The sequence below is a fragment of the Leucopleurus acutus genome, assembly GCF_964270905.1.
Source record: "Leucopleurus acutus genome assembly, chromosome: 2".
NCBI lineage: Eukaryota > Metazoa > Chordata > Mammalia > Artiodactyla > Delphinidae > Leucopleurus > Leucopleurus acutus.
This window is the reverse complement of record NC_139143.1, coordinates 112,206,153-112,232,915: the sequence shown is the minus strand read 5'-3', so window position 1 is coordinate 112,232,915 and position 26,763 is coordinate 112,206,153. Positions and strand designations below refer to the sequence as shown.

Sequence of the window (26,763 nt, the reverse complement as noted above, 5' to 3'; positions counted from 1 at the left end):
GCATAAAGGGTAGGCATTTGCATCTGTGAATTAGGAGGATAACAGGTAGGGGGATTCAAGAGGTTCAACAATCAAGGCTTTCAGACGACAGGGGTGCATTTGAAAAGTCTTTTGTAATTAGGGGTAAGGAGAGTGGGTTTGTTTGATAGCTTCTTGCTGTCTGGCAGCCCAACCCCAGTGCTTTGGTGCAGAGCTCTGAGCCTGCTGGCTCCTCTGAGAGCCTCTGGAATCCCTTCCATCCTGGCCGGGAAGGGTAACTTTGACAAGTCTCTTCTGAGTGGGGGCTTTCCTTTGTCCCTGGTCAGTGGCCTCCAAGCTTGTCAGGTTCTGGTATGGGGTAAAAAGACCTACTGCTTCCTACTCTGTGGGGACTGAACTTCTTGTGTCTGTTATGAGTGTTCTGAAATGGCCACTCACCCAAATAAACTATTTCTGAACACGCTCCCCCCCTTTTGTTTGTTTGTTTGTTTTTGGTCTGAGTCAGGAGATTTCCTCGTTCTTTAGGTTAATGAGGATTTAAAAATACAGAACCATCCAATTTGAACTTGCCTTCCAACCCCTCCGACTGCCTTATTTTATAGATGAGGAAATGACTGGTCTAAGGTTATAAACCTTGAGAATCATAGAGCTTTTAAATCCCTACAGATTACTGTCTTTTAATTAGTATTATTGACTTGTTAACATCAAGGAACTATGAGAACTAGTAGAACATGCTTGTTAAAGGGTCCTTGTCTTGAATGCCACAGAGAGGTTTATCAACACAGAAATAACAGTTATAATAATAACAAATTATTATATTATATAATAAGTATATCTTATTCTTTAATAAAAGAATAATAATTATTATTAAAATGATAACGTCAGGCACCATTCTAAATGCTCTAGATCCTGTTACTATCTGTTCCTTTTTTTTCTCTTTCTTACTTTGCCTCCTCTTGAATTGATTTTTTTTTCTACTTCCATTTCCCTCTAATTGTTTGGAAAGCATATGCACTGTTTATTATTTCAGTGATTACACTAGCTGGTTTAGCATGCTGACTTAAAGTCTGAAGTAACTGTCTTTACCTCTAAATAATCAAGAACTTTGGACAATTTTAATTCTACTACAAGCCCAGTATTTTTGTTTTTGCTTTGTTTTGTTTTGTTTTTTGGCTGTGCCATGTGGCATGCCGGATCTTAGTTCTGCGACCAGGGATCAAACCTGTGCCCCTTCATTGGGAGCTTGGAGTCTTAACCACTGGACCACCAGGAAAGTACCCCAGTATTTTTATTCTATTTCCCCTCCAAAAATTAGACACTGTTATAGTATGTTTTTCCATAGTCCATATTTGCTGAGATATGACCTCATATTTACCAATATGTTTATTCAGTGGTCCTTTTTGCACCTCAGGCTTTTCATTTTTTATTCTGCTAAAGTACATCCTTTAGGATCTCCTTTAGTGAGGGTCTTTGTGTGATACATTCTCTCAGGTTATTGGGAGCAGGGAGGGCTGTTTTTATTTCTTTTCTCTGTTTTGATTTCCTAGAAATATTCTTTGTATAATACCTTTTCTTGAAATAAAGCTTCACTGGACATGGACTTCTAGGTTGATAGCTATCTTCTCTCAGCACAATGAAGAAATTCTTACAATGTATTCTCTTCCGTAGTTGCTCTTACAAAGTGAATTATGAGTGTAATTGCTCATTTTTAAAAATTAATTAATTTATTATGTATTATGGCTGTGCTGGCTCTTCGTTGCAGTGTGCGGACTCCTCGGTGTGGTGCGCAGGCTTCTCTAGTTGCGGCGCACAGGCTTCTCTAGTTGCGGTGCGCGGGCTCTAGAGCACAAAGGCTCAGTAGTTGCAGCACGCCTGCTTAGTTGCGGTATGTGGGATATTACTTCCCCAACCAGGGATCGAACCTGGGCCCCCTGCATTGAGAGCGTGGTGTCTTAACCACTGGACCACAAGGGAAGTCCCTCATTGCTCATTTTATAGGTGATTTTTTTTTTTTTCTCTCTGGCTACTTTAAGATCTCTCTCTCTCTTTCTCTCTTTCAACTTTTTTGTATTCTGCTGTTTCACTATGATTTCACTATGATGTGTCTGGGGAGACTTTTTTTTAATACATGCTCACTGAAATTCACTGGGTTTCATGGATCTAAGAAATACCAGCTCTTTTGCATTCTTATTATATTTTCCTGGAACTCTTGTTTGTTGGACCTTTACACTAGCCTTAGTCTCTTTATAATATGTTCCTCTTTTTATCTCAATCTAATACATGTGGATAATATCTTCAGATCCAGTTTTCTAATTCTTTCTTCAGCTATGTCTGACCTCTTTTAAATGCATTGAGGGGTTTTGGTACAGCTTTATTGAGGCATAATCAACATACAATAAACTGTACATATTCAAAGTGTACACTTTGTTAAATTTGGACATATGCATATACTCATGAAATCATCACCACGGCCAGTATAATAAATAAATCCTTCATCCCTAAAAGTTTCCTTATGCCACTCTGTAATTCTTTTCTCTAGTTCTACCCTACCACTACCCCTTGTCAAACAATCATTGATTTGCTTTCTATCTTATAGATTAATTTGCATTTTCTAGAATTTTACACATATGGATTTATACAACATGACTTTTTTTTTTTTGATGGTGGTGGTGATTTTCATTTTATTATTTTTTACAATAAGGGTGTAATTTTTATAACTCCACACACACAAAATAAAACAAGAAGTGCTTATGAAAGAGTCCCTGCCCCCACCCCCATCTCAAAACATCCTGAACATAGCTATTCAATAGAACAGAAAAATCAAGACATGTTTGATTTCAAAATTTCGATAAAAAAGCAAAGCATGTAACGCAACAGCTGTTCAACTTCCCACTCTAAAATAGGCACCATTAGACAAACAAAACTCCCAGTATTTTAAATTTCTCCAGCACACATTCCAGTATAAATGTTCTGAACTGTAATCAGCTAGTAATTAATAATGGGAATAGAACCTTAGAACAGAAGTTATATTGCTTCCCTGCACCCCTTTCTCTTACAATTAGAGGGTAGAGGTATCAGGGGATACAGAGTCAAAGGAAGAAGGATTAAAAAGAAATTCCCAAAGTTGCTGTTTTTTTGGACGAGAAAGGAAGACAGCATTTTACAAATGTTCAAAAAAATCCCAAAGCAAGTAACACAATTCATTCACTATCACTCCTACTAGAAAGAATAAAGACATCAGCATCTTATTATATAAAACTGTACTTTCAGAAGTGTATTACAAGTTCACCAGAAACTATGGATATAGTTTTAGGCTTCATCAAAGAAAACAAGTTCAGATCAAGTTAGATGCTATACACCTAGCCTAGCTGGATAGGTGTCTGGAACTGCTCACTGTGTCACCCTGAACAGCTGTAAACTAAACAATAGTATGTAACTCCAGAGGAAGCTTAAGGATTGAGGATATGTACACAGCTAATTATATCTCCCCTGCTTCACGCTCTTCAGAGCTCCTCCTGTCTTCTGATCTGCCATTAGCGCTCTCATAGGACCGCTTCTTACCTTTTCGATCTCTGTCACGAGGTGATCTGTCTCTTGAATTCCTGTCTCTGTCACGTGATGCTAAGTCTTGTTCTCTGAATCTCTGTTTTGAGGATCTCCTCCTGGATCGCTCTCTGCTCCTGTCTCTAGAACTGTGCCCACTTCTCTGGTGGCTGCGGCTGCGACTACGGCTGCTGGAGCGGGACCTGTGGCGATGGCGTTTCTCCCGGGATTTGGATCGAGTTCTCCTTTTCCATTCCCGTGACATGGAGCGAGACCTATGTCTGCGATACTCTCTGGACCTGGATCTTTTAGGATTCTTGCTATGTGATCGAGACCTCCTCAGCTTCTCCCTTTCTTCTCTCTCCCTTTCTTCTCTTCTTCTCAGGCGTTCCTGGTTTCTTTTCTCCTGCTTCTTAGCTACAACTCTCTTTAATTCTTCAAGCTTCTCTCTTATTTCAATAAAACCCAGGTGCAGTTTACCCCCAAAATGATCAGCCAGTCGTCTGTCATTATCATGAAGATCTAAATAGGCAGAGCAAACTTCACAGACTCGAAGTTTCTGCTGCTGGAAACTGGAAGCTTCCAGCTTCCAGAAACTGGCATAGAATTCCGATAAACTTCCTCTGCTTCTCTTTTCTTTGGCGTGCTTTCTCTACTTCATCCATTACTTTCTGGGATTCCTCCACATTCCCTTCAGCTCCTAGCTGTTCCACCTTAGCCAACAATTTACCGATTTCATTTAACTCATGAACATGTTCTGCCTTTGCTGCAACTTCAGCACTAATCTCTTCCTGAGTTTCTGCTAATCTTTTCTTAGCCACTTCTGTTCTTCGATCACAATCTGCAATGAATGACTGCAGATGATCCATAGCATCGAGTTCAAAGAAAAAATCTTGTTCTTTGGGTGCAATTTCATAATCTGCTCTTAAAGCCAGGTCATGGACTTTCAGACATTCTCCAAGATCTATTCTAGTTCCAGACAGGACATCATGGGGGCAACAATTCAGAAGGTGACTCTTGCATACTCTGTCATCACTGAATTTGATTCGTTGATGAGTAGTATCTCGCGGTACCCTGCTTCCATTTATGCAGTATGCCAGGCATTGGCACGATTTTCAGTGGCACACAGGCGGTTGCCACCACCAGGGCCTTCTGGCCCAACACAGCAGTGAAAATCCAGTCATTTCAGCTAAATAATATCGTGGACTTGTAAACATGGGTTCATTGGTAAATCCTCTTAGACGTCCCGGGAGGTGCCCATCAACTGGTCCAGCATCGCGCGCATCTGGGCCTGCGCAGACACGGCGGCGGCATAGCGGGCGGACGGACGGGGGTGGGGCGCAGACCGGACCCTCTCGGGCGGGGGAGACAAGGGGAAGGGGTCGGGGAAGGTGAGACGCTGTCTCGGTTGCCACCGCTGCCTCGAGGCGTGGGGAAAAGGGAGCTGGAGGGGTTGCAGGAGAGTCCGGGCTGCGCTCCTCACGACGACGCGTACGTGGAAGTCAGCAGCCCCTGAAAGCGACCCTCGTTCCCTCACTCTCCGTTGGGTTCCTGGGACAGAAGCAATACTGGCCAACCAAGCTCTCGTCTCCAACACCGCCACCCGCCAGAAGACGTCAGTTCCCCTTCAAGCTCTGACGCCGCTCGCCGCCACCGTCGCCGCCAACATGACTTCTTTTTTGGGGTCTGATTTCTTTCACTCAACAAAATTATTCTGAATTTGTCCATGTTGTTAGGTCTGTCAATTGTTATTGTTGTTGTTTTTATTTCTGCGTAGTACTCCATTGTACAGCTATAACACTATTTATTTTGTCACTTGTTGGATATTTCCAGTTCTTGGCTACTACAAATAAAGTTGTTATGAACATTCATGTACATCTTGTTATGGACATGTGCTTTCATTTCTTAGGTAAATATTTAGGAATGGAATAGCTGAATTATATCATATGCATATGTTTAACTTTTTTTAAGACACCGCCAAAGGGTATTCCAAAGTGGTTTGTACCATTTTACATTCCCACCAGCAATCAATGAGAGTTCCAGTTCTCCACATCCTTGTGGTATTATGAGGCTTTTTGCTTGTAGCTATTCTAGTAGATATGTAATTGTATCACACTTTTGATTTGAAGTGGTTTTAATTTGAATTATCTAATGATTAATGATGCTGAGCATCTTTTCATGTGCTTATTTGCCATCCATACATCTTCTTTGGTGAAATGTCTGTTTAAATGTTTTGCCTACTTTTAAATTGGTTTGTTCTGTTATTATTGAATTATAATAATTCTTTACATATTTTAGATATAAGAATTGTGTCATAGATATATTTTGCAAATATCTTTCCCAGTCTGTAGTTTGCCTTTTAATTTTTTAACGGTGTCCTTCAAAGAGAAAAAGTTTTAAATTTTGATGAAATATGTTATTGATGTTTTCTATTATAGTTATGATTTTTGTGTCATATTTTAAAAAGATCTTTGACAAAACTTCTAAAATTTAAAACAAATGAATGAATATAACAAAACAGAAAAAAAAAAAACTCTTTGACAAAGCCCAGGTAAGTAACATTGTCTTGTACATTTATACCTAGAAATTTTATAGTTTTAATTCTATATGTTTTGGTCAATGATACATTGAGTTAATTTTTAATTGGTAGGATGCAGAATCAAGGTTGATACTTTTCCATATGGCTACTCAATTGTTCCAACACCATTTGTTGAAAAGATTATTCTTTCCCCCCATTGAATTACCTTGGTACCTTTGTTGAAAATCAAGTTACCTTATATGACTTCGACTCTTTCTTGACTATTCTGTTATATTAATTTGTCTCTCTTTACATCAATACCATACTGTCCTAACTACTGTAGTTTTATAATAAGTTTTGATATCCAGTAGTGTAAGTACTCCAACTTTATTTTTGTTTTCTGGTTTTGTCTGCTTTCTTTTCAAAGTTGTTTTAGTTATTCTAAGTCTTTTTCATTTCTATAGAAATTTCAGAATCAGGTCATCAATTTATTTTTTTAAAACCTGTTGGGATTTTAACTGGGATAGTAAATCAATTTCAGGAGGATTGATGCTTTAACAATCTCAGGTCTTTTGTTCCATGAACATGATATATCTCTCCATCTTTCTAGGTCTTCTTTAATTCCTTTCACCAATGTTTTCTAGTTATCATTATATAGTTATTGTACATCTTTTGTCAAATTTATTTCTATTTCATATTTTTATGCTATTGTAAATGGTATTGCTTTTATAATTTTAATTTCTATTTTTTCACTGCTTATATATGGAAATACAATTGATTTTTGCACTATGACCATGTATCCTGAACTCATGCTAAATTTGCCTATTAGTTCTAGTACATTCTTTTTGTAGAATCCATAGGATTATCTACAAAGATAATCATCATGTCAGCAAATATAGTTTTTGTTTTTCTTCTTCCTTCCCAATCTGTGTACCTTTAATTGTTTTTCTTGACTTATCGCATTGGCTAGAACTGCCAGTACAATATTGAATAGAAATGGTGAGAACACACATGCATGCCTTGTTACTGATCTTAGGGGGAAAGAATTTTCAGGTTTTCACCGTTAAGTATGATGTTAGCTGTAGATTTTCTATAATATCCTTTATTAGGTCAAGAAAGTCTTTTCTATTACTAGTTTGCTTAGAATTTTTATCAGGAAAAATGCTTTTTCTGCATCTATTGAGATAAGCATATGGTTTTTCTGGTTTTTAGTCTGTCAGTATGGTGAATTATATCAGTTAATTTTTAAATGTTAAACTAAGCTTGTGTTCCTGGAATAAAACTCTCCTGGTTATGATGTATTATCCTTTTTATGTATTTTTGGATTTGGTTGACTAAAACTGTTATGAATTTTTGCATCTATGTTCATGAGGGATATTGGTCAGCAGTTTCCTTATAATGTCTTTCTTTGGTTTCGGTATCAGGGTAATACTGGCTTCATAGTATGTGATAAGTATTCCCTCCTCTGCACTTATCTGGAAGAGTTTTTATAGAATTTGTATTATTTCTTCCATAAATATTTAGTAGAATTTACCAGTGAAGCCAGTCAGGAGTAGTTTTCTTTGTGGGAAGGCTTAAGTTCAAGCTCTTAAGTAGATATAGGGCTAATTCAAGTCATCTATTTCTTCTTGAGTGAAGTTTAGCGGATTGTGTCTTTCAATGAATTTATCCACTTGTAAGTTGTTGAATTTATTGACATAAAATTACACAACATTGTAAATCAACTATAGTTCAATTAAAAATAATAAAAAATAAAAATCATAATTTCCTTATTATCCTTTGATATCTGTAGCATCTGTAGTGATGTCACCTTTCTCATTCTTATGGCAACTTCATAAGTTGCCTCATAAATCTAGCTAGAGGTTTATTATTTCTGTTTTCCTTTCATTGATTTCTGGTCTTATCTTTTTATTGCCTTTCTCCTCCTTATCTTAGGTATAATTTTTTTCTTCCTTTTCTAGTTTCTTAAGGTGGAAGCTGGGGTAATAAAGATTTTTCTTCTTTTCTAATATAGGTATTCAGTGCTCTAAATTTCCCTCTAAGCACTGTTTGCTGAATCCCACAGATTTTGATAAGTGTATTTTTATTTTTATCAGTTCAAAATACTTTCTAAATTCCCTTTTGATTTCCTCTTTGACTCATGTGATAATCAGACGTTTGATATTTAGTTTTTAAATGTTTGGATATTTCAAGATATCTTTCTGTAACTGATTTCTAATTTAATTCCATTATGATCAGAAATAAACTTTGCATATTTGAATCACTTTAAATATATTGGTATTTCTTCTGTGGCTCAGAATATGGTCTATCTTGGTAAATAATCTTTTTTTTTTCACTTTAAAAAGAGTATGTGTTCTATGTGTACTTTATTTTTTTTTTAATATTTATTTATTTAGGCTGCTCCAGGTCTTAGTTGCGGCACATGGGATCTTTGTTGCAGCACGTGGGCTTCTTAGTTGCGGCATGTGGACTCTTAGTTGCTGCATGCATGTGGGATCTAGTTCCCCGACCAGGGATCGAACCTGGGCCTCTGCATTGGGAGCGTAGAGTCTTGCCTTACCCACTGGACCACCAGGGAAGTCCTTCTATGTGTACTTTATTTTTATTTTTTAATGTAGTTTAATTTTTTTTTTTTAGAAATTTATTTTTATTTATTTATTTTTGGCTGCATTGGGTCTTCGTTGCTGCACGCGGGCTTTCTCTAGTTGCGGTGAGCAGAGGCTACTCTTTGTTGTGGTGCACGGGCTTCTCATTGCAGTGGCTTCTCTTGTTGCAGAGCATAGGCTCTAGGTGCTCGGGCTTCAGTAGTTGTGGCTCTAGAGCACAGGCTCAGTAGTTGTGGTGCACGGGCTTAGTTGCTCTGCGGCATGTGGGAACCTTCCTGGGCCAGAGACCGAACTCGTGTCCCCTGCATTGGCAGGTGGATTCTTAACCACTGTGCCACCAGGGAAGTCCTCTATGTGTACCTTAAAAGAATATGAAGTCCTCTGTATGTACCTTAAAAGAATATGTAGGGACTTCCCTGGTGGCACAGGGGTTAAGAATCCACCTGCCAATGCAGGGGACATGGGTTCCGTCCCTGGCCCGGGAAGATCCCACATGCCGCGGAGCAACTAAGCCCGTGCACCACAACTACTGAGCCTGTGCTCTAGAAGCCCAGAAGCCACAACTACTGATGCCTGTGCACCTAGACCCCATGCTCCACAACAAGGGAAGCCACTGCAATGAGAAGCCCGTGCACCGCAACAAAGAGTAGCTTCTGTTCGCCACAGCTAGAGAAAGCCCACACGCAGCGACGACCCAACGCAGCCAAAAATTAATTAATTAAAAAAAAAGAATATGTATTCTGTTCTTGTTGGATAGAATGTTCTATGTATGTCAGTTGATCAAGTTTATTGATAGTGTTGCTTATGTCTATTTGTTCTACCAATTATTTAGAGAGTAGAGTTGAAAAATCTGACTGTAATTATGTATATATCTTTTTTCTTTGCAGTTTTCTTAGTCTTTGCTTCATATATTTTGGAGCTCTGTATTTAGTTGCATAGTATTTAGGACTGTGACATTTTCTTGAGGAATTGTTCCCTCTGTCCCCATGAAATGAATCTCTTTATCTCTGGTAATTTTTCCTCTGAAATCAGTTTGGTCTGACATTAATACAGGTTCACCGGCTTTCTTTTAATTAGTTTTATCGTGATACGTCTCCTTCTATTCTCTTACTTTTAACCTATTTGTGTCTATATTTAAAATAGATCTTTTTTGTAGGCGGCATGTAATTAGATCTTGCTTTCTCATTTGCTCAATCTCTGTCTTTTAATTGGAATGTTTGGAACTGTGCTGCCCAATACAGTAGCCACCAGCCACATATGCCTGTTTAAATTTAAATTAATTAAAATTTAAAAATCAGTTCCTCAGTCACACACAAGTTGCATTTTAAGTGCTCAACAGCCACATGTGTCTAGTAGCTGCTGTATTGGACAGCACTGGTTTAAACCATTTACGTTTATATATAATGGGATTATTGATATGGTTGAGTTTGAGTCTAACATCTTGCTATTTGTTTTCTTTGTTCTTTGTTCCCCTTTTATTTCTAGAAGTTCTATTTGCTTTCAAATCTGCTTGGTCATTCTTTATTGTCATTATTCTCTGCTCGTAATTTCAAACATTCATTTAATTTCTTTAAATATATTAAACATAGATATTTCCTTTTTTGTGTCAATAATTCCAACATCTGAAACATCTGTTGGTCTATATTTGCTGAAATTTGTTTCTGATGGTTCTCATTCATGGTGTCTTGTTTTCAATGTTTGTCTTGTGATTAAAATAAAATGCAGTACCTCATTGTAGTTTTGCATTTCTCTAATAGTTAGTGATGCTGAGCATCTTTTCATGTACCTACTGGCCATCTGTATGTCTTCTTTGGAGAAATGTCTATTAAGATCTTCTACCCATTTTTTGATTGGGTTGTTTGTTTTTTGTTGTTGTTGAGCTGTATGAGCTGTTGTATATTTTGGAGATTAAGCCCTTGTCGGTCACATTGTTTGCAAATATTTTCTCCCATTCCACAGATTGTCTTTTCATTTTTTTTTTTTTAATGATTTCCTTGGCTGTGCAAAAGCTTGCAAGGTTAATTAGGTCCCATTTGTTTATTTTTGTTTTTATTTCTATTGCCTGAGAGACTGAACTAAGAAAACACTGGTATGATTTATGTCAGAGAATGTTTTGCCTATGCCCTCTTCTAGGAGTTTTATGGTGTCATGTCTTATGTTTAAGTCTTTAAGTCAGTTTGAGTTTATTTTTGTACATGGTGTGAGGGTGTGTTCTAATTTCATTGATTTACATGCAGCTGTACAACTTTCCCAGAACCACTTGCTGAAGAGACTGTCTTTTTCCCATTTTATATTCTTGCCCCCTTTGTGGAAGATTAATTGACTGTAGGTGTGTGGGTTTATTTCTGGGCTCTCTGTTCTGTTCCATTGAGCCGTGTGTCTGTTTCTGTACCAATACCACACTGTTTTGATTACTGTAGCTTTGTATTGTCTGAAGTCTGGGAGAGTTATGCCTCCTGCTTTGTTTTTTTCCCTCAGGACTGCTTTGGCAATATTGGCTCTTTCAGAATAGAGCCTGTGCTCCGCAATGGGAGAGGCCACAACAGTGAGAGGCCCGCGTACTGCAAAAAAAAAAAAAAAAAGTAGACAAATAACAAATACTGGAGATGGTGTGGAGAAAAGGGAACTCTTCTACACTGTTCGTAGGAATGTAAGTTGGTGCTACCACTATGGAAAACAATATGGAGGTTCTTCAGAAAAGTAAAAATAGAATTACCATATGGTCCAGCAATCCCAGTCCTGGGCATATACCCAGACAAAACTATAACTGAAAAAGATACATGCATCCCTATGTTCATAGCAGCGCTATTCACAATAGCCAAAACATGGAAACAACCTAAATGTCCATCAATAGATGAATGGATAAAGATGTGGTACATATATACAATGGAATACTACTCAGCCATAAGAAGAACAAAATAATGCAATTTGAAGCAACATGGATGCAACCAGAGACTATCATACTGGGTCTTCCCTGGTGGCGCAGTGGTTGAGAATTCGCCTACCAATGCAGGAGAAACAGGTTTGATCCCTGGTCTGGGAAGATCCCACATGCCACGGAGCAGCTAAGCCCCTGCGCCATAACTGCTGAGCCTGTGCTCTAGAGCCCACGAGCTACAACTACTGAGCCTATGTGCCACGACTACTGAAGCCTGCGCACCTAGAACCTGTGCTCTGCAACAAAAGAAGCCACCTCGGTGAGAAGCCCATGCACTACATCAGAGAGTAGCCCCTGCTCCGCCGCACACAGCAGCCCTTGCACAGCAATGCACAGCAATGAAGAGAAAGCCCATGCACAGCAATGAAGACCCACAGCAGCCAAAAAAGAAATAAAGTAAATAAATAAATAAAACAAAAAGAGACTATCATACTAAATAAAGTAAGTCAGAAAGAGCAGACAAATACCATATGATATTACTTATATGTGGAATCTAAAATATGGCACAAATGAACCTATCTACAAAACAGAAACAGACTCACAGAGAGATCTGACTTGTGGTTGCCAAGGGGAGGGGGGAAGGGAGAGGGATGGACTGGGAGTTTAGGGTTGGAAGATGCAAACTATTACATTTAGAATGGATAGAAAACAAGGTCCTACTGTATAGCACAGGGAACTATATCCAATCTCCCGGGATAAACCATAATGGAAAAGAATATAAAAAAAAAGAACGTCTAAATGTGTATAACTGAGTCACTGTGCTGTACGGCAGAGATTGGCATGACATTGTAAATCAACTGTATTTCAATTTAAAAAATTCTAGGGGCTTCCCTGGTGGTCCAGTGGTAAAGAATCTGCCTTCCAATGCAGGGTACACAGGTTCAATCCCTGCTTGGGGAACTAAGATCCCACATGCCGTGGGGTAACTAAGCCCATGTGCCACAACTACTGAGCTTGTGCGCTCTGGAGCCCACCAGCCACAACCAGAGAAGAGAAAACTTGCATGCCACAACTAGAGAGAAGCTCGCATGCCACAACTAGAGAGAAACCTGAGTGCCGCAACGAAGAGCCCACATACCACAACAGAAAGATCCCTCATGCCTCAACGAAGATCCCGTGTGCCTGCAACTAAGACCCAAAGCAGCCAAAATAAATAAATAAATTACTTAAACAAAGAATCATGAAAAAAATGCTAGCTATGAAATAAATAAGTCACAGGGATGTAATACACAGCATAGGGAATATAGTCAATAATATTATAACAACTTTGTATCCTGACAGATGGTAACTAGACTTATTGTGGTGAACATTTCATAATGTATAAAAATATCGAATCACTATGTTATATGCCTGAAACTCATATAATATTGTATGTTAATTATAATTTAATATAAAATTAAAAATTTTCCTTAGAACTCAACAGGCAGGAATTCTTTGAGATCTGAATTAAAGTTAGGTTCCTCCAGAGAAATTTCCATTAGTTTCTATCAGTTGCCTGGAGCGCTACCAATCTGGGACTATAGTTAGATTAAAATTTTAACCTAAAATTCAGCATTTAAATGAAAGTGAATCCTGACAGAAAATACATGTGAGGACCAACATGATTTATGAATTCTTGAGGAAGATTTCTGCCCCTTCCACCAACACCAAGGTGAAAATAGGCGTTTCTTCATTATCGCCTGTGCAGTGTGATTTCTTTTTCCCGCTATTGTGGCCTCTCGCGTTGCGGAGCACAGGCTCCAATGCGCAGGCTCAGCGGCCATGGCCCATGGGTCCAGCCGCTCCCCGGCATGTGGGATCTTCCCAGTCTGGGGCACGAACCCGTGTCCCCTTCATCAGCAGGCGGACTTTAATCACTGCGCCACCAGGGAAGCCCCTACCTGTGCAGTGTGATTTCTTATTCACCCTTGCACTGAGGGTGTAATAGGGTAGGTTTTCTATTAGACTCTCCACCTTGGTCAGCCCAGGCTTTAACTCCCAATTCCATGCTCTGCTTCATGCAGGCATCAAGGAGGAACGACCCTCTGGAGTTTGAAAAAAGCCTCAGGGTGATAGCCAGCTTGGCACTTGTTTCCTGACCAGATTTCCTACTTTCACTACTGGTTTTGAAATCAACAGATTCCTTACTTTGGATGTATCTACAATTATTTTAAAATATTTTATCCAGAATTTTAGTTGCCTCCATCTGGAGGGTTGTTCCCATAATACTACCAGAAATGGAAGTTTCCAGCCCTGTTGTGTTTCAAATTGGGTGCTACATGAAAAATTTCAGAGCCATCGGTTAACAATAGCAGTATAACTACCATTATGTATTGAATGCCTGCTCTGGTTCAGGTATTTTTACATGTATAATCCCCAATTCTCACAGTAACGCTACAAGTAGATACTATTCTTTGCATTTAACAGATGAAGCAACTAGGATTAAATTGTCCAAAGTCACACAACCAGTCAGCAAAGGAATCTGAACTCTGCCCTTTGCAATCAATCCTGATCTCCTTTTCAAGCTGCTGAGTCTTTTTGTGTGTGTGTGTGATCATAGTTCCCCCACCAGGGATAGAACCCGTGCCCCCTGCAGTGGAAGCACAGAGTCCTAACCACTGGACAGCCAGGGAGTTCCCAGAGACTTTTTTCTTAATACTGAGAGCACACAGTGACTTTTATATTTAACAGCAGGCACTGAAAGCAAGTTGAGCAGAGAAGAGATTTTAAGGGGTTAGATTTTCCATTTTAGTGTCCCAACTCATAGGCTCCCATCATCTCAACCCATAGCCCTGACATTCTTCTTCATCAGATTCAAAATGCTCTTCAGTGAAATGATCATGCAGAAACTGACTTCATAACGTTACTAGTCAGAACTCTCAGATCTCCCCATTTCTCTACAATTCCAAAGTGCCAGGTGATCTTTATTTGCATGAGACACAAAACCCATTATCTGAATTCTCTTTTAGACCATGATATATCTAGTGGGACTTTCTCACAACCGCAGCCTTTAGATGTCATTTTTCTTCATTTTTTGGGTTGGTGGCTTTTGTCCTTAGCAGCTGTGGCCTTCAGCTTTATCTGTGTTTGCAATCAGGAAGCTGTGATACTTCCTGAGACTGTTCGGGGGTGCAATTTACACAATACAACTTGAGTTCACTTTCTTCACTTTGGAGTTGCTCTAGGCTCCTGAAAGTGTTGGCTGTGCTTTGTCCAGTTTTCTACAGGTTGAATTCAGCAGTTGGTGAGAACCAACCTCTGTGGTTTGCAACTACTTGTGCTTCCTGAGCAACATATGTGGCGAATTTGGAAAGAAGGCAATGATTAGGATTGGAGGCTAGAAAACCGTTAAGAAGGAGGAAGTTTATCAACTCAGTGGGAGTAAATCTGCAAACCACCTTCAGAATGCTAACACGCACACACTGTTCCTCGTTGCTAAGACCAATCAGCAGGTTGTTGATGAAAAACAACCCAATACCAGAGGCAGAGAGAAGCTGGAGGAGAATCATCATTTTTAGATATTCAGATCCTTTGACCAAAGGAACAGAATCAGGAATGGCATTAGTGGGTGCCACTGATTATACACAAGCTTTTTCATTCGTGAAATGCTCCCAAAGCTGTGACCATCATTCTGTGTTTAAAAGTTGTTTCCTGGGCTTCCCTGGTGGCACAGTGGTTGAGCGTCCGCCTGCCGATGCAGGGGACACGGGTTCGTGCCCCGGTCCGGGAAGATCCCACATGCCGCGGAGCGGCTGGGCCCGTGAGCCATGGCCGCTGAGCCTGCGCGTCCAGAGCCTGTGCTCCGCAACGGGAGAGGCCACAACAGTGAGAGGCCCGCGTACCGCAAAAAAAAAAAAAAAAAAAAGTTGTTTCCTTGCTGGCTATACCTTAGTATGATAAGCTAACCTATTTTTATATTTATTGATATAAAGTGTATACTATTTAAAAATATTATGAAATTATTTGTGAGCTTATTGTTGAGCTTGTGTGCTAGGAGTCTTGCTTCTGGGCCTTCTTCCCCAGGGTCCTGTCTTTGTATCATTTTGGTGAGATGACTTGGAGGAGTAGGAGAGGGGCAGATACACAAATCAATCTGTGTGAGCAGATTTGGTATATGGAAATGGGTGAGCACAGGGGTGACCTGAATTTGGGGATCATGTCTGCATTAGAGGTGTTCAGCTTTCCTGGTCTCCGTAAATGATGGTCCAGAACTAAACGTCCACTCACTGCCTGACCCCCAGAAACTAATATAAACAATGTCTTTGATGGCTATAGTATCTATCCTCTGAAATTCTAAGGATTACTGTACTAAGCCCCACAAAGTCCCTGTGAAGTGAATGAATAGGATTGGCGTTACCATTTCCACAAGAAAGGAGGGGGGCAGATATCTAGGAATGAGATTGCCTGATTTTCATTAGGCTGGACTGTCTCCCTCACCCATCATACCCACAGAAGACTTGGATTCAAATATTGGCTCTACCACTTAGTACCTGTGTGACCCTGGGCAATTGCTTCTCTGAGTTTCAGTTTTCTCATCGTCATATACACATAATGACAATTACCTAATAAGAATTTTGAATTGGGAAAAGACTGGCAAAAAACTTGACACATTATAGGCATTTAAGAGATGCATGTTCTCTTCCCCTCCCTCACAGTTCACAGAGCCTAAATTATCATTGCATGTTTTCTATACTTGGAATGGAATAAAAGTATCTGAATATCCTTGAGGCTGGCAGATATGCAGTCAAACCACACTCCATTGAAGATGTGCTAAACAAGGTTTTTAAGAAAGTGACCACATGGGGGAATAAAAGAGACATTTATAATGGCAACCAACACAGAAAAAACCCACAAGGATACAATGAAAACTGAAACCACAATAATCTCTAAATAGAGAAGTAATAATTGTAGCCTATATTTAAGTGTACGGGAAGCAAGGGTTTGGGGAGGGGGTGTGCCTGCCATGGAAATCATGCTTATTATTTCTAAGTTTGTGGAGAGAACTAGAACTGATTTTTTTTCCAAGTCACAAAATGTTTCAAGTCTTTCTAGTCTTACCAAGAAAAGTATACGAATAAAAGAAGTAATAAAGAGTGATGCTGAGAGAAATGGGCCAGGGCAGGAGTATACAGGTAGAGTCAATGGGTATTGATAAAGTTCCCACTTTTAAGCTTGGGCCGGAATCGCAGTTGTTCAGTTTTACTATTATACTCACAGCTTACACTTTCATTACATATATTCTTCTGTATATAGCAAATATTATATAATAAAATTTTTTTAATGAATTGGAAATTTGGTGAGTTCCATAGCAATAAAAAAAGAGAATATTCAATATCTGTGAGGAGATTCTGTCCAAAATCAAAGATGGTATGTGTAATCCCACTTCCCAAATGCTGCTGGAGAATATATTTGTCTTTCTAATTTTAGAATCAGTAAGTTAGTGAAAAAAGAGAGTATAGCTTTCCCTCTGGACATCAGTAAATTTCTGGATCAGATGTCTTATACAACTGTACTTATTCAAGGTCACAGAGAAGTCTGATCTCCATCAGGCAGATGGAAACAACTTGGGTGATAGCGTCAAAGGACATCAGGCAATGGAATGGTTTCAGGCTTGCGAGAGTCGGTCTATAAATTGCAGCCCTCCACAATGAGTGGCTGATTTCTTAAATACCCTTGTGAATTGTTTGAAAGAAGAAATATACTTCTCTTAATTGAATGTATGTGATTTAATAATAAATTATTAGGGTTTCTAGAATAAAAACTTGTCATAATCGGGACTTCCCTGGTGGTCCTGTGGCTAAGACTCCATGCTCCCAATGCAGGGGGCCTGTGTTCAACCCCTAGTCGGGGAACTATATCCCACATGCATGCCACAGCTAAGTCCACATGCCACAACCAAGAAGCCCGCATGCCGCAGCAAAGATCCCAAGTGCCACAACTAAGACCCAGTGCAGCCAAATAAATAAAATTTTAAAAAAACTTTTAAAATTTTTAAAATGGGACTTCCCTGGTGGTCCAGTGGTTAAGAATCCATCTTGCAATGCAGGGCACGCTGGTTTGATCCCTGGTTGGGGAACTAGAATCTCACATGCCTCAGGGCAACTAAGCCCGCGGGCCGCAACTACAGAGCCTACGCGCTCTGGAGCCCGCGCGCCACAACTAGCGAGCCCGCACGCCTCAGTGAAGAGACTGTGCATCGCAACAAAAGATCCCACATGCCGCAACTAAGACCTGATGCAACCAATAAATAAATAAATATATATATTTAAAAACTTGTCATGTTCTAACTGAGAAATAAACTCAACCAGTGACATGACCTGTCCCCAAAGAAGGGTGCAAATAACCTGATATCAGCCTTGACAGCCAGAAAGACTGCCTAGTTCTGTTTCTCTGGAGAGCCTTGACTAATAAAATATTTCATAGGAATATCGTTAGGATTAAATGAGAAAATGCTTGCAGCACACTTAGCACAGTTCTTAGCACAGAGTAAAGTCTTAATAAGTGGCAGTTACTAATATGAGAAGGTATCAATAATGATACAAATATTAACAACAGTAGGGCCATTTATTGAGTTCCTACTCCACACTAGACTCTTGACTTATATGATATGATATTTTTGCTCCTTTTGTTTGCAGACTCATCTTACAAATTGTGTTTAATTTGTAAGGTGGGGTGGTGAATAAAGAGACAATGATCACAGTGAAACTGAAAGCATAAGCTAAGGAGAGCTCAGTCACACCTTTTTTCAGGGACAAGAAGAGCTGCAGGACAACTAGATTTTATCTGATACACAAATAAGAAGTACAGCTAATTTCTATACTTCATGGGACTAAAAAGAGACAGCTACACTCTCTAGGTTAGAAATGCATGCTCATACTCTGAAACTGACCATTGTCCAAAGTAAGGACAATTTGGCACATAGTCTTTGTGGAGAAAGTGCAGCTCAACTGAATGCTGACAGCATATGCTTCCCGGCCTGGAGAAACAGCACTTCCACCCTGTTTTAACGTTTCTGAACCCCCAAGTTTAGGTTAAACCATGAGGGATAGTCTGTTATTGGTCTCTTGCTCACTATTCTAAAATTACAAGTGTTAACAGTAAACTTAGGTAAGATTAAAACATTACTAAGTAGGCAAATATATGGATGTATTACTAACATAATTTCCCCAAGAAATCCTATTGCGCCGAATTTAGACTAAATTAAAAAATTTTCAGTAATATTTATTCATTCAAAAATGTTTACTTGATGCCAGGCACCATTATAGGCCCTGGAGATGCAGTAGTAAATAAAGTAGACAGGATCTCAGACTTTGTGGAGTCTAAAATCCAATGGGGAGTCAGATAATAAACAAATAAATTAAAAATCATCAGAAAGTGCAGAAAAAAAAAACTTGTGAACACAATCATTCTGACACAGCCCAGTCTTTTGTGAAACCCTCTTTTAGGCTATCTGGGGCTGAGGTGTATATAGCCTTCACCCCTCTCTGTTGGTACTCTAGAATCTTAGGGAAGGAGCCCAAGTGGTCATCACTTTTCACAGCATGAGAATTGTAAGAGGCGATAAGGAGGACGTTTCATGGTCACATTAGTATTTGCACAAATACTGGGTAAGAGGGGGCTGGCACCATGACCTAGGGTAAGGCTATACCCTGAGAGAGGGGGTTATCTTGAATCTCGGGAACTTTAGGAAGTGAATAAACTTCCCAGAGGCTGCAGGTATAGACCAGAAAATCCTTGGGGGCACACTGAGCACTGTTCTTCCCTCTTGGACTGGGAGAGACCATCTCCAAGCTGAGTGTTTACAGCGCCCAGCCAGGGTTTTGATAGAATTATAGAACTTAGATGGTCAGAGCTGGAAAGTCCCTTAGAGAACGTTTAGTCCATCCTCCTCACTTTACAAGGAAGGAAATAGGCTCAGAGAGGGGATAAGCTCAAGTTTAAAAGCTGGTTAGGGCTCTGGCAAAGACTGGCTAGATAGATAGAAAGAGCTGAGATCTCTCAATCACCTGTGAAGGCAGCAACCCGAACACACCCAAACCAAACGTGACGTGTGTAAGAAGCTTTATTGTATAAGCCACTGAGATTTTGGATTTGTTACACAACTAGTGCTCTTTACTATGACAAATACACTGACAGTTTGGAGACTGTGATGGTTAATTTTAAGTGTCAACTTAACTGGGCCATGGGGCACCCAGACATTGATCAAACATTACTCTGGGTTGTCCGTGAGGGTGTTTTTGGATGAGATTAACATTTGAATTGGTAGACTGAGTATAGCAGATTTTCCTTCCTACTGTATGTAGGTCTTACCCAATCAATTGAAGACCAAATCAACTGAATTGAGCCAAAAGGCTCAGAGGGAACTTTGCCAGCATGACGGCATGTGCTAGGACACTGGTCTTCTCCTCCTCTTGGACTGGAACTTATACCATCAACTCTCCTGGTTCTTAGGCTTTTGCAATCAGACTGGGAACTACACCACAGGCTTTCCTGGATCTCCAGCTTGCTGACTGCTGATCTTAGGACTTTTCAGCCCCCCTAATCATGTAAGTCAATTCTGTGTGTGTATATATATAGGTTCTGTTTCTCTGGAAAACCCTGACTGATACAGAGACTATACGCCAGACCTTCTGACTCCCAATTCAATGCTGTTTTTCACTAAACTATTATATCTCTCCAAGCAAATACAGAGAAGATTCCCTAGGAAACTTCATACCCACTTGCCATACCTAGAACCTCCCAGTCTTGGTCCAAGAGTGAAAGTGAAAAATAAATCTCCATGAAGACACAAGGGGATCCTTAGCAATGCACAAAGTATAAGCTTGTGAGTGCCCTGGGATCAGCTAACCCTCTGGCACTAGTGCTTGGACTACAATGTGTCTCCTAATCTACTGTCCACTATTTCATGTGCCTAATAAGAGCACATGTGCCCAGCAGTCTGTCAGCCAGAGAACTCTACCTTGATCAGTACTGCTACACACCTAATAATCACCTGAAGCTTGAACTGTGAATCATCAAATAAAATTAAGTAAAGCTTTAATATTGTATGACTTTGCTATAATCTGATTTTTTTTTTTTTTTTGAGATACACGGGCCTCTCACTGTTGTGGCCTCTCCCGTTGCGGAGCACAGGCTCCAGACGCGCAGGCTCAGCGGCCATGGCTCACGGGCCCAGCCGCTCCGCGGCATGTGGGATCTTCTCAGACCGGGGCATGAACCCATGTCCCCTGCATCGGCAGGCGGACTCTCAACCACTGCGCCACCAGGGAAGCCCTAATCTGATTTTTAATGTAATAATCTATACATGGTACAAACACAGAACCACAGTCCATTGACACAAACTTATAACCATCTACTGACTAGAATTGTCTATTCCTGTCTTCTCTGAACTACAGATGGAGAGACAGATTACCAGATGGAGAGAGATTATCAGTTGAAATAGCTAGCCACAAAGCTTCCATCCCCGGGCAACTGGTGAAATGAAGTGATCTGGATCTCTTTTCCATAGCTTCATGATATTAACTCTCTTCTGAGTGAAAGGACTTAGTTGGACATACCTGAAACATATCTCTATAGTTGTTATTTTAGATAAACTCTTAGAAAAAAACCCCTTAAAATCAGAGAACCATTGGATTGAAAAAGTTTTGAAGTTCATCTGATTCTACATTTACATTTTTTAATTTTATATGTTCTTTAGTGCCTAAACATGTGATATAACCAGTGACCACACAAAGATAAATCAGAAAGTTGGCGTGCAAAAATATGATACTGTGGTAGGACTCCCTCAGCTGGGTTAAGAACTTGTCATCCTTGTTTATTAGAGTCCTGTGAATGGTAGTTTCGGTACAAGGAAAGAGGAAGTCAAGTTTGTGTGAAATCTCTGGGAAGGTATGTCCAAGAGATAAAATATAGACAAGTCTACCGAAAGGTAATGAAAGGGTGGTTCCTGACTCTTCCGAAAGTCAGCTGATAGGAGATATCCAGTCAGCCTTTCTTACCCTAAGAACAACTAAGGAATTGCCATTGCAGCAAAATCTTACAGAGGCACGTCAATCAGTTCTACTTCTCAGAAAGGGCAACCTAGGAAATTGTCTAATTTATGCTAAAAGACAGAATTGAAACTATGCTTCCTAATTTACCAAAAATAAAAAAATTCTCAATGAAGTTTGTAGAACTAGCATCAAGAAGCAAGTCTAACTTCCTGCTGTTTCTCCTCTACAGTTACAAAAAATTGAGGCTTTAAAAACCTTGCAAATTAGGATCCTTCCTCAAATACCAGAAAATGAACTGGCAGAGTAAAGCAATATATAGTCTTTTGGACAGAGTAATTGAGTACTTTTTTCTCTCAAGTGTGTGTGTGTGATCAAAATATCAGATGCTTTAATACACACACACACACACACACACAAACAGTATCAGAAATTAAGATTTCGATTGGAAATTATATTTTACTCATGTCTGAAAGAGTTTTAAAAGGTAAATCATATAAACATAAAGACCAACAAAAGGAAAGTTGGCATAACTATAGTCATCAGCAATCATACATTTTTTTCAAGCATACATTATCTATAAAAATTGACAATGGATAAGGCTACAAAATAGATCTCAACAAATAATATCAAGAGAATTAATATCATGCAGGTCATGTTCTCTGATCAAAATGTAATTAAATTATAATTCATAAAAAATTACTGAAAAAACATGATTAGAAATTTTAAATGCACTTCTAAATAATACATCTGTCAAGTAAGAAATCTTTTTAGCTAAGATGTAGAAATAAATGAAAACATGCTGCAAAAACTAATAAAATAGAGACCTTTGGCAAAATTGATCAAGAAAAAAATAAAGGCACAAGTAACAATATTACAATGAAATACTGAATGTAATTATAGGTACAGTAGGGATTTTTTTTTTAAATCAGAGAATACTATGATTTTTCATAGTATTTCATAATGATTTTTAAATACTGTGACAATTAATTTGAAAACTTAGAAGAAACAAAACACCTCCTGAAATATATAATCTATTACAGCCGATTTAGGAAGAAAGTGAAAAACTAAATAGACTTATAGTCACTAAAGCTTAAAGTATACCCTCCCCTTCCCTTTCCAAAAAAAAAAAAAAAAGGCCCAGACGAGTTCTATCAAATACTCAAAGAACACCTAATCTCAATCTTTCACAAATTGTTCCAGAAAACAGAAAAAGAGGAAATGCTACCCTATTCATTCTGAGAGAAGTTAACCCTTGATATCAAAACTACATATGGACAGTATAAAAAAGAAAGATTATAAGCCAATTTCACTAATAAGCATAAACGCAAAAATCCTCCGTAAAGTTCAGCAAACCAAATCAGCAATGTAGTTTTTTAAAATGACCAAGTTGGGGTTTGTTCCCCCCGGCAATGCAAGGATAATTTACCATTAGAAAACCCAGAAAGTCATTTGCCACATTGACAAGTTAAAGAACAAGAGCCATAAGATTTAGAAACTAAATAACACACATTTCTCAACAGATGCCTAAAAATCATACAATAAAATTAAATACTCATGAACACAAACAGAAATTCTTATCAAATAGTAATAGAAATTCTTAACCTGATACTTCAAGTTATCTACCAAAACCTACCCCCCAAATCATACTAAAATGTGAAAAATTAAAAGCATTTCCCTGGAAATTAGGAATAATACAAGGATGCCTACTATTCTGCCCCTATTTAATACAGTGTTAGCTACCGCAGTAAGAAGAGTACATTAGAAAGACCACTATTCATTTGCATATTTTATGATTACCTTACACTGAAAATCTAAAATAATCTGCAACAAACTGAAGTTTCAGCAAAGTTGCAAAATACAAGATCAACATACAAAAATAATAATTTTGCTCCCATACACCAGCAGCAGGCAGTTAGAAAATGCAATTTTTTTTTTTTTTTTTTGGCGGTACGCGGGCCTCTCACTGTTGTGGCCTCTCCCGTTGCGGAGCACAGGCTCCGGACGCGCAGGCTCAGCGGCCATGGCTCACGGGCCTAGCTGCTCCGCGGCATGTGGGATCTTCCCGGACCGGGGCACGAACCTGTGGCCCCTGCATCGGCAGGCAGACTCTCAACCACTGCGCCACCAGGGAAGTCCAGAAAACGCGATTTTAAAAAAAGAACTATGAGAGCAGTGAACAAAAAAAAAGACAGAAAATTATGCCCCAAATTATAAAGTGTTATTGAAAGACATAACAGAAGACCTTAATAAATGAGCAATATACCATATTGATGGATGGGAAGAATCAATATCAAAATGATTTCAGTTCATCCCAATTAAATAATAAGTGCAGTACAAATAAAAATTCCAACAGAGTTTTTCACAAGCAAGAGCAAAGGACCAAGGGTAGCCAAGATATTCCTGAAGAGGACGAAATAGGTCAAAGGAAAGCCTTCCCTACCAGCTACTAAGAGTTTATTACAAGTTTAATTGAGACACTACAGCTTTGGCTTAGAGATCGACAAAATGACCAATGGAACAGATCAGGAAGCCCAGAAGCAGAACTATACAGAAATAGAAACTTGACATATGATGGCAAAATGGCATTAAAATCAGAGGGAGGGGCTTCCCTGGTGGCGCAGTGGTTGAGAGTCCGCCTACTGCTGCAGGGGACACGGGTTCTTCCCCTGGTCCAAGAGGATCCCACATGCCGCGGAGCGGCTGGGCCCGTGAGCCATGGCCGCTGAGCCTGTGCGTCTGGAGCCTGTGCTCTGCAACGGGAGAGGCCACAACAGTGAGAGGCCCTCGTACAGAAAAAAAATAAAAATTAAAAAAAAAATAATCAGAGGGAAAAGGATGTAATTTGCTATAAATAATGTTGGAGTAATTGGTTATCCATGTAGGAAAAAAATGTTTAATTAGATCCTATTTCATATCATACACATATAAATGGATTAAAAAGCTAATGTTGGGTTTCCCACCACAAACAGTAACCCCCCACTCACCACAACCAGAGAAAATCCTGTGCAGAGCAAGGGAGACACAATGCAGCCAAAAATAAAATAAATAAAATTAAATAAATAAATTAAAAAAAAAAAAGCGGGGGCAGCGGTTAAGAAACTGCCTGCCAATGCAGGGGACACGGCTTCGAGCCCTGGTCCAGGAAGATCCCACATGTCGCGGAGCAACTAAGCCCATGTACCACAACTACTGAGCCTGCACTCTACAGCCCGCGAGCCACAACTGCTGAAGCCCGCACGCCTAGAGCCCGTGCTCCGCAACAAGAGAAGCCACCGCACTGAGAAGCCTGCACACTCAAAGAAGAGTAGCCCCCACTCGCGGCAACTAGCGAAAGCCCGCGCGCAGCAACAAAGACCCAACTCAGCCAATTAAAAAAAAAAAAAAAGCTAATGTTATAAGTAAGCATTTTAATGCTTTAAAAGAAAGTATAGGGGATAAGCTTATGATCACCAATTAGGGAAGGGTTTCTTAATTCAGACATAAAAAGCATAAACCATTAGGGAAAAGACAAATATATTTTAATACATTAACACAAAAACAAACAAATCCTCTTCAACCAAAATGAAAAGGCAAGCTACAGACTGGGAGATGTGTGCAACATATTTAACTAACAAAACAGTGAGTAGTGAGAACACAGAAAAATTCATTGATAAAAAGCAAGCAACCCAATAGAAAAATTCATTGATAAAAAGCAAGAAACCCAATAGAAAAATTCATTGATAAAAAGCAAGAAACCCAATCAAAAAAATGGGCAAAGTACATGAATAGGCATTTCACAGAAAAGGAAACCTGTCAGGCCAATAAACTTATGAAAAGATTCTCAACCTCACTAGGAATCAGGAAATGCAAATTACATTAACATTTTACATCCACCTGATTGGCAAACATTTTTAAAGTCTGACAATACCAAGTGTTGGTAAGATGTGGAGCAACAGGAATTCTCTCATACTATTGATGGGAATGTAAATTGGTACAACTTTGGAGAGCAATTTGGTAATATCCAGCATTCCCACTCCCAAGAACATACCCTGAAGAATCTCTTTCACAAAGAGATATGTAAAAGGTTGCTTGCATCAGAATTGTTTGTGACAACAAAAACTGGAAATATCCAAAACTCTCCCAACAGGAGAATACATAATTAGTCACCAAGTATTCATACAATGAATTCTATATGCAGCAGTTAAAATAACTGAACAAAACTGCATGTACCAACGTGGATAAATCTCAAAAAACAAAGTATTGAGGGGAAAAAAGCAAGGTGCAGAAGGATATATACACTATGACACCATTTATATTAAGTTAAAATATGCTAAACAGTATTACATGTTGTTTATGAGAATATGTATAAGTAAAGGGATAGAAATATTCACGGTGATGATAGTGTGCCAGTTTTGGTATAGTGGATGCCTCTGATGAGACAGGAAAGGGATAAACATATTCCAGAAGTTAGTCAACCATGTCTGTAATATTTTATTTTAAAAATAAAGTCTGAAGTAAATATGGCAGAACAATGGGTAAACTGATGTTTATTGTATTAGTCTTTTTAATTTCCCATATGCTTGATGTGTTTCAGTTAAAAAGTGAATAACTTTAAAATAAAACTTCAGAATAGACTTCATCTTAATGGATGATAAAATCCCTAATAACTACTAAGATTTCAATAAAATTTAACCATAAAATGGTCAAAATTCTCATTGTGAAACATAAATATTTCCATTTTAAGCAAACATGTGTCCACACTATCAATCAATAAATAAGAGCTATCTAGACATAAATTAATAGCAGGGTAAAAAATACATAAACATACACACACACGTGGGTAGACTGGAAATGAGCACTAAAAAATTAACATAAGCTTGGAAGCTAGAAGGGTTTGGGATGAAATTCCTTTAAAAAAAAAAATTGACTCAATGAATGAAATGTTGAATAAACGTTAAGGAACAAGTGTATTATGTACTTCCTGAAAAGTTGTTACTTTAGAAATCATATAGCAGCAGAGATTTAAATAGTGCTCTAGAAATGCACAGTAAAAAGTAGTCAAGTCCTTTTCGGCCTTCCTCTCAATTCATTTCTTTCTGTTAAATGATCAGGTTAAACAAGCAGGCACACAACAAAATGACACAGGTCAAATCACTATCGACACTTCAATAGAACAAAAAAAATCACTATCGACACCCAATTTTCAAGGGCAATGGCACTCAAGAACTC

At 38.9% G+C, this 26,763-nt stretch overlaps 1 pseudogene across 1 annotated transcript; it reads right to left on the bottom strand.

The window, feature by feature from the left end:
- Positions 1–3,363: 3,363 nt before the first annotated feature.
- LOC309974417 (putative RNA-binding protein Luc7-like 2) lies at positions 3,364–5,307 on the bottom strand (annotated as a pseudogene). Its single transcript has 3 exons — positions 5,060–5,307; positions 4,766–4,943; positions 3,364–4,596 (listed from the first exon to the last, which is right to left on the bottom strand). The product of its transcript is annotated as a putative RNA-binding protein Luc7-like 2 (transcript).
- Positions 5,308–26,763: the final 21,456 nt, after the last annotated feature.